At 40.4% G+C, this 8,591-nt stretch overlaps 1 long non-coding RNA gene across 1 annotated transcript; it reads left to right on the top strand.

The window, feature by feature from the left end:
• Positions 1–548: 548 nt before the first annotated feature.
• Positions 549–2,866, top strand: LOC147978819 (uncharacterized). Its single transcript, XR_015599634.1, has 4 exons — positions 549–808; positions 1,199–1,257; positions 1,427–1,518; positions 2,624–2,866. It is a non-coding gene; the product is annotated as an uncharacterized LOC147978819 (long non-coding RNA).
• Positions 2,867–8,591: the final 5,725 nt, after the last annotated feature.

Here is an 8,591-nt window from a genome sequence, read left to right as displayed (position 1 = left end):
TAAGTGGAGGAGGGCCACCATGAGCCCACGAGGCAGGGGGCGCGCCCTCCACCCTCGTGGCAAGGTGGTTGGCCCCCCTGGTGTGTTCTTTGTTTCATAAATCCTCAAATATTCTATAAAAAATCATATATAATTTTCAGGGCATTTGGAGAACTTTTATTTTCAAGGTATTTTTATATTGCACGGATAATCAGATAACTGATAGAAATTATTTATTTTTACTTTATCTCTACTACTATTAAACAAGTAAACATATTATTTTCTAACCGCACCCCGTCAAACATACACACAATAATCCACAACTATTAGAGCCACACGATTAGGGCTACTCATTTAGATCCAGCCGTCAGAATAACAACTAACCCTCAATCAAAAGTGCATCTATCAATTTTAGTTGGCGGACGAAAACTCTGCCACCCATCATACGCAGAAGGGAACGAAAAGTTCTCGGCACCCAGATAATCTCACCCCTAAATTAGCGCTAACTTTCCAATCTCACCCCAAATTTAGCGCTAACCTCTCTGGCCACACAAATCTCCTCCAAGCAAAGTGGACGTGCGTTGGGCGGCCACTGGCGATGAGGTCGCGCGCGATCCCGCGACGCGGCGGCGCCCGCTCCTCCTCGCCTCTCCGGCCGCACATGTCTCCTCCCTAGGCACGATGTGGGTGCACGCAGGGAGGCCGCCGGTGAACGAGGCCGCGCGCGAGGCGGCGGGGAGCCCTCTACTCTTGTGATCCGCGTCGGTCATCTCCATCGCCACCGCGAGCCACCTTCTCCTCCGCCGCCAGGAATCCCGTCCCCGGCAAGGTAACTGCCCTCCCCGGTCATCACACCCTGCTTGCTGCGTGTGTGTGGGTGCTTGATGCTGAGTGCTTGCCAGCTTGTCGCTGATGGCCTCCTGCTGTTGCTTTGTTGTATAGTATGTTTTTTGAGTCAGACTGTCAGACTATGATCCATGCACTTAAGGGAAGGGATTGTGATGCTGTTGAACTGGGAGTCCTTTACCATGAAGCCAGAAGTTTGGTGTTGGCTGATGTTCTCCTTAGCGTCTGGGCACTTTAGGCCCCTTACTTAATTTGTTTCAATTTTGGTGGGCAGTGATTTACCTCTGCACAAGTTTAAGTGGAATACATTTTCCCGTTCAAGAAAAACTTGCTGGATTAATTTGTTTTATCTGGCAAGCATGTGATGGTGCAGGAGGACGGGCTTCCTGGACAAGAAGATCTCTGTACTCTTCTCAATGGTGTAAAGTTGAGGTGTTCTCAAATCTCAATGACCTATTTTATTTTACTACTGATTCTTGAATGTTCTCTTTTTTCTGTTTTTCTCTATTCTTATGTTCTTTACTTCCGATTTCAACTTTCCAAGGATTTAGTTAAAAAAATCAAGGATTGTTCTTCTCATGCCTTCTGTTGCTTGTTAAAGGATTGTGCTGTAATTTGGGGAGAGATGGAGAACATGAGCCTTGGCTACCTGAAGTAGATCCTTCCTTAAGCGTCAGATGCCTTCTGTTTCAGGTAAATCATGAAGCAAAACTTTGTTGCTTGTTCAATTTTTTCCCGATGAAGCAAGATGGTCTGCATTTGAACAGTAGAAGAATATAAAATAGGGATGGTTAAAACAATCGTTCATGTTTCGATTTGATGGTTAAAACAATGTTAAAATAGGATCGTTTTGTGCTTGCTTCGCATATTAATTCAATTAGGCTTAGCGGTATATGAATGCACAAGCTCTTTAAGAGAGCCAAAAGAGAAAATCGAAAACTATTACATATGTCTATCTGTCCAAGTAACATATATTGAGACTTCTATCTTGCCAAAACTTCTTACTATTGCGTTCATTTTCTTCCTATTGTTTACATGTCACCTCTTTGTTGGTTGTTGTTTGGTGCCAAGGCCATTAGAAAAGAGTAATGCCTCAAACAAGGTAGTTCTAAAGATAGAACTCAGTGTAGCTACCATCGATGATGCTTTCCAGCAAGCACCTGGGTGACTACTCGATGCCGACCATTGTTGGTTTCCTTCATAGCTATTGTAAAATGGTGATTCATATATCACATGCTCTTTACTGGTATCGGCATGCCTGTATCACTTCACTTTTGTTCCTTTCTTAGGGGTTTGCAAGAAACATATACTGATGGTTACGGGTAAATGAGCAAATAAGAGAAGTTACAATATCACAACCATTCTCAGTTATGAGAATACTGAAATGGATATAGACTGATGATATGATGTTCATACATGTTGAAGCAAGTTTCGGAAAGAAGTAATGGATATAGACCTAACTATGCTGATCCTGTTGGTAGGACATTCTCATAGATCATTTTTTTCTTGTTCTGGTTGAGATATACTAAAGGCTATGTACCTATGAAAAAAGAAGAGACTTCAAATTTTGTATGTAGTACTTGTGTATGTGTGCTCATGAGGTGTCCAGGTTTACTCATGATGTAACATTAGATTTTTTGTTATGTTGTTCTAATTTTTTTATGCTCGCAGTACAAACAATGTATACAGTACTCCGAGACTACTAGCGAAGTGACTTTTCTTTTAGCTGTTTCTCCATGAAAGTACTATTTATCTCTGATAGTGTGATGATCACTGAATAACTTAAATACCTTTTCAGTAATGACTTAGGATAAAGACGAAGCAGAGAACATAATCTTGGTGAAGGCATCTCAATGGAGATGGGAGAGTGTTGCACAAGTGGATTTATTGGGTTGGGGAAATAGATAAAATATCTTGCTTGGTTTTTGTATTCTCTTTCTGATGTATTTTTTATGTATTATCAGCATGGAATAGATGATAGATACCTCCCACTTAAGTTTGAACTTCTATATGTTTCATAATATGGTTGGATATCGCTGGCTTATACATTATGTTTCATTTTTTTCCACAATTATGCACCCTTAATTTGTGTCTGTATTGCTTTCATAACTTGTTTATTCATTTATGTCACATATTCCTACTCATAGTCTGTTCTGTGAGAAATTGTTTGTTTTTACTTTTTAATAGCTTTCCATGGATAATGGACCGTGTATGGTGATTGGTGGCTTTATTAATCTTCAAACAATATTATATATTAATGATCTTGAATGCACGTTTGTCATGGTTTACTTATGCGTGCGTGATTAGGAGTGGTGCTTCTCAGAGAATAAAATTGTGATCTCACCAATTGGTTTGGTTATTGTATTATTTTTATATTAATCGAGACGTGCATTGCACGTGCAACCTTACTAGTTTCAACTAAATAACAAAAAGTATAGAGAGAGTATAGAAGGTTGTGCTTCTAGTTTCATCCATCTCATGCTCGTCAAAAGGAATCCACTAACAAGGTTGATCAAGTCTTGTTAACAAACCCATTCTGATTAACATGAAGCCGGAGAAATTTCGAATAACACTAGGTTACCGCAACAGGGATATGCACATCCCCAATAATAAGTATATCATATTTCTTCTTGACAGTAGGAAGAGGAAATTCAAAACCTCCAAATATAATCGATGGAATTTTTCTGATATAATTGATACTATGAACTTGAGGCTGTTTCCTCGGAAAGTGTACCGTATGCTCATTACCATTAACATGAAAAGTGACATTGCCTTTGTTGCAATCAATAACAGCCCCTGCAGTATTAAGAAAAGGTCTTCCAAGAATAATAGACATACTATCGTCCTCGGGAATATCAAGAATAACAAAGTCCGTTAAAATAGTAACGTTTGCAACTACAACAGGCACATCCTCACAAATACCGACAGGTATAGCAGTTGATTTATCAGCCATTTGCAAAGATATTTCAGTAGGTGTCAACTTATTCAAATCAAGTCTACGATATAAAGAGAGAGGCATAACACTAACACCGGCTCCAAGATCACATAAAGCAGTTTTAACATAGTTTCTTTTAATGGAGCATAGTATAGTAGGTACTCCTGGATCTCCAAGTTTCTTTGGTATTCCACCCTTAAAAGTATAATTAGCAAGCATGGTGGAAATTTCAGCTTCTGGTATCTTTCTTTTATTTGTAATAATATCTTTCATGTACTTAGCATAAGGATTTGTTTTGAGTATATCAGTCAATCGCATACGCAAAAATATAGTTCTAATCATTTCAGCAAAGCGCTCAAAATCCTCATCATCCTTTTTCTTGGATGGTTTGGGAGGAAAAGGCATGGGTTTCTGAACCCAAGGTTCTCTTTCTTTACCATGTTTCCTAGCAACAAAGTCTTTCTTATCATAATGTTGATTCTTTGATTGTGGGTTATCAAGATCAACAGCAGGTTCAATTTCTACATCATTATCATTACTAGATTGAGCATTAATATGAACATCATCATTAACATTTTCATTAGGTTCATGTTCATTACTAGATTGTGTTTCAGCATCAGACATAGATATATCATTTGGATTATTAGGTGGTTCAGCAATAGGTTCACTAGAAGTTTGCACAGTTTTGTCATTTTTCTTTTTCTTCTTTTTAGAAGAACTAGGTGCATCAATTTTATTTCTCTGAGAATCTTGCTCAATTCTCTTAGGGTGGCCTTCAGGATACAAAGGTTCCTGAGTCATTCTACCAGTTCTAGTAGCCACTTTAACAGCATGATCATTTTTCTTACTATTCATCTCATTGAGCAATTCCTTTTGAGCTTTAAGTACTTTTTCTACTTGAGTGGTAACCATAGAAGCATGTTTGCTAACAAGTTTAAGTTCACCTCTAATGTTAGCCATATAATCACCCAAGTATTTAATCATATCAGCATCTTGTTTTAATTGTCTACCAAAATAAGCATTGAATTATTCTTGCTTAAATATAAAATTATCAAACTCATCCAAGCATTGGCTATCAATCTTAGTAGGAGGGATTTCAGCTTTATCATATCTATAGAGAGAATTTACCTTTACTACCTGTGTCGGGTTATCGAGGTCTGGAGGTTCTTCAATAGGTAATGGATCAAGATCATATGTTTCTTCGACAGGCGGTAAATTAAGACCATGTATTTCTTCAATAGGACGTAAATTCTTAACATCTTCAGCTTTAATACCCTTTTCTTTCATAGATTTCTTTGCCTCTTGCATATCCTCTTGTAGCGACCAGACCTCAAACGGTCCAATCTCTGTGCTCCGATGTCATCCCTGGATCAGTAATGCTGGCACCACACAGTACTTGAAGGATTTATAACAGAGTAGCAATCATACACTTATTACATCGAGTTTCTCAAAAGAGAACTTATACAATAAATATGGCTTAAGGCCATCTAATAACGATAACAGCGGAAGGCTTGGAAGATAAGTGAGTCCATCAAATCCAACGGCATCACTGAGTATAGAACCACGACCTAAAGGCACCTTAATCGTCATCTGAAAAGTCTGCAATATTAACGTTGTAGCCCGAAACGGGTCAGCATATGGAATATGTTGGCAATGTAACACATAGAGAGTAATGGAATGAAATAAGCTATTCTATATGCATATATGGCTGGTGGAAAGCTTTATGGTTACAGTTTTGCGTAAAGCCAATTTTTCCCTACTGCAAAGGAATAAATTTTATTTAACTATCATGGTAGTTGTTAAACATTGAGAATGGTTGACAGCATTCTCAATCCCATTTAAGCATCATCATTAAAAACCCAACAATTAACTTTAGAGTAACATGATGAGATTCACATGATAATCCAGGTACTAGATACTCAAGATGTCCATAACCGGGGACACGGCTAATCATGATTAGTTTGTACACTCTGCAGAGGTTTGCGCACTTTTCCCCACAAGACTCGATCTCCTCCGTTGGTTTTCTCGCACTGCATGGTGTTTGAGAAACGGATGACCGAGACATAGTCTTTCAGAAGTGCTAGTACCTTACGAACGGGTAGACCGTACCAACCTACATCCCCTACATCTGCTAGTCTACCACTGTAAGAGTTCACACAACTTAGTCAACTATGCTAGAGCCCATAGTAGCTTGTGGCTGCACATGGAAGTTTCTAGTATGAATAATCTCATGATCCCTTTGAGTCTGGGTGGCGGTCCAAAAAAAACAAGCAATCGCTGGAATACCCAGGTGCCTCAATCCACCTAGATGTGTGTTTAGGTTGCCACCTTAAATAAACCAATAATTAACAATCTCACATCTGTCATGGATACACTCACCCAATCCACGTCTACTAGCATAGCATGGCATAATAAGCAAACGTAAGAGTAACTCCCAAAGGTTTGATAATAAATAGGTACTAGGTTCTACCTCAACTACTTCCCAAACCCACAATTTAATTAGATCCTAATCATGCAATGTGTGAGGATTGGAACTAATGCAATAAAACTGGGTAGTATGAGGTATGATCAAAGTGTTACTTGCCTTGCTGATGATCCGGGAAACCTAGCGATTCGAAGTAGCAAGCGGCGCACTCCGGGTACTCTATCGCAAACAAACAAGCATACAATAAGTACTCAACTAATGCACAGGTAAAACAGGAACAAAAGATCTAACTAGAAAGTTCAACTTAAGAACTCCAGTTGGCAAAAAGAACCAAAACAAACGAAGCAACAAAGACAAACGGCAAAAGAAACAAGCTTCGTTTATTATTCTGGATCTAGGGCAATTTTTACAGTGGCAAAAACTTATTTGAGTTGGTTAAACGGAAAGAGGGTTTCGAGACGAAACTCCAGGCCTGATTCCGATAAACGAGCGAAAAGTTAAACTAGAACGAACATCGGATGAGAGATCGCGATCAGAAAACCGCGGATTTAATCCGAGAGAAAGAAAAACGACAAACAGTTAACGAACGAACGTTCGTTAATAGAAACTAAACGAAAAACGCGTTCGTTAAAACGAACGGATAAACGGGCGCTCGCTAAAAAAATAAACCGGAAAAAAACCGATCTATTTATTAAAAAAACGAAAACTAGGGTTTTCAAAAAAAACCGAATCGAATTTTTCTCAAAAACCGGTCGGCGGCTACCTCGGTGGCGGCGGCGGCTCTCCGGCGGGGCTCCGGCAGGGCGACGGGTGGCACGAGGCGGCGGTTCCGGGCGGCACGGGGCGGCGGCAGGCGGCGTGTGGCAGCGGCGGCGGCGGCATGGGGTTTGCAGGCGGGTGGCGGCGGTTATAAAGGGGCGGGGGAGGTCGACTTGGGGGAGGGGTCGGCCTCGGGAGGCGTGTCCTCCCCGGACACGGCGGCGGCGATCGGGACTCCGGTCCCGATCCGACTGGAGGCGGCGGCGGCTGGCTGGGCCGGCCTGCTTGGCTGGGCCCTTGGCCCAGTCGGGCGCGGTTTTTTTAAACAATTTCGCTGCACCTAAAAAAATCTAGAAAAATAAATAAAAATCTAAAAATGCCAAAACAAAATTTCCCCGTCTAAATAAAATATTTAGAACAGGATGAACTTTTTTTGCTCTAAATGCAATTTTTGAAAACGTGCAATTTTTCCTAAATTCAAATAAAATAGCAAATAAAACCAAAATCTTATTTGAACTTTTTATTAAATCCTCAATATTTCTTTATTTTGGAAAGTCATTTTATTCCCTCTCTCATATTTTGATAACAGAAATAAATGAAGATAAAATAAATAAAATCAAATGATCCTATTTTCAAAATTTGGGAAAAACTCAAATATGAAAATAACGAAATCCCCAACTCTCTCCGAGGGTCCTTGAGTTGCGTAGAATTTCTAGGATCAACCAGAAAAGCAATAAAAATGATATGCAATGATGATCTAATGTATAACATTCCAAATTAAAAATTTGGGATGTTACAAACCTACCCCCCTTAAGATGAATCTCTCCCTCGAGATTTGGGTTGGCTAGAAAATAGATGAGGGTGGTCCTTCAGCAATTCTTCCTCTTGCTCCCAGGTGGCTTCATCCTCCGTGTGGTGGTTCCACTGAACTTTGCAAAACTTGATAACCTTGCTGCGGGTGACTCGCCTGGCATACTCAAGAATCTTGACTGGTTTCTCCTCATAGGTCAAATCACTGTCCAATTGAATTGCTTCCAGCGGCACTGTATCTCTCAGCGGTATATCAGCCATCTCTGAGTGGCACGTCTTCAACTGGGAAACGTGGAACACGTCATGAACTCCTGATAATCCTTCAAGTAATTCCAACTTGTACGCTACTTCTCCCATACGCTCCAAAACCTTGTATGGTCCTACAAAGCATGGCGCTAACTTTCCCTTAACTCCAAAGCGCTTAACTCCTCGAAGTGGAGATACTCGAAGATAAACCCGGTCTCCGACTCCGTAAACTGTCTCCTTGCGTTTTGAATCTGCATAGCTCTTTTGCCTGGACTGGGCTACCTTGAGCCTATCGCGAATCAATTTCACTTTCTGTTCAGATTCCTTAATCAGATCCGGTCCAAACAACTGACGGTCTCCAACTTCATCCCAAGACAATGGGGTCCTGCACCTCCTTCCGTACAAGGCTTCAAAAGGGGCCATCTTCAAACTGGATTGATAACTGTCGTTGTAAGAGAACTCTGCATATGGCAAATTCTCGTCCCAACTAGATCCGTAATCTAGTGCGCAAGCTCTCAGCATATCCTCCAAAATCATGGTAGTTGTTAAACATTGAGAATGGTTGACAGCATTCTCAATCCCATTTAAGCA

Source organism: Triticum urartu, chromosome 3A (genome assembly GCF_056163025.1).
Source record: "Triticum urartu cultivar PI428250 chromosome 3A, HENAU_Tu73, whole genome shotgun sequence".
Classification (NCBI taxonomy): Eukaryota; Viridiplantae; Streptophyta; class Magnoliopsida; order Poales; family Poaceae; genus Triticum; species Triticum urartu.
This window is presented reverse-complemented; position numbering and strand designations above follow the sequence as displayed.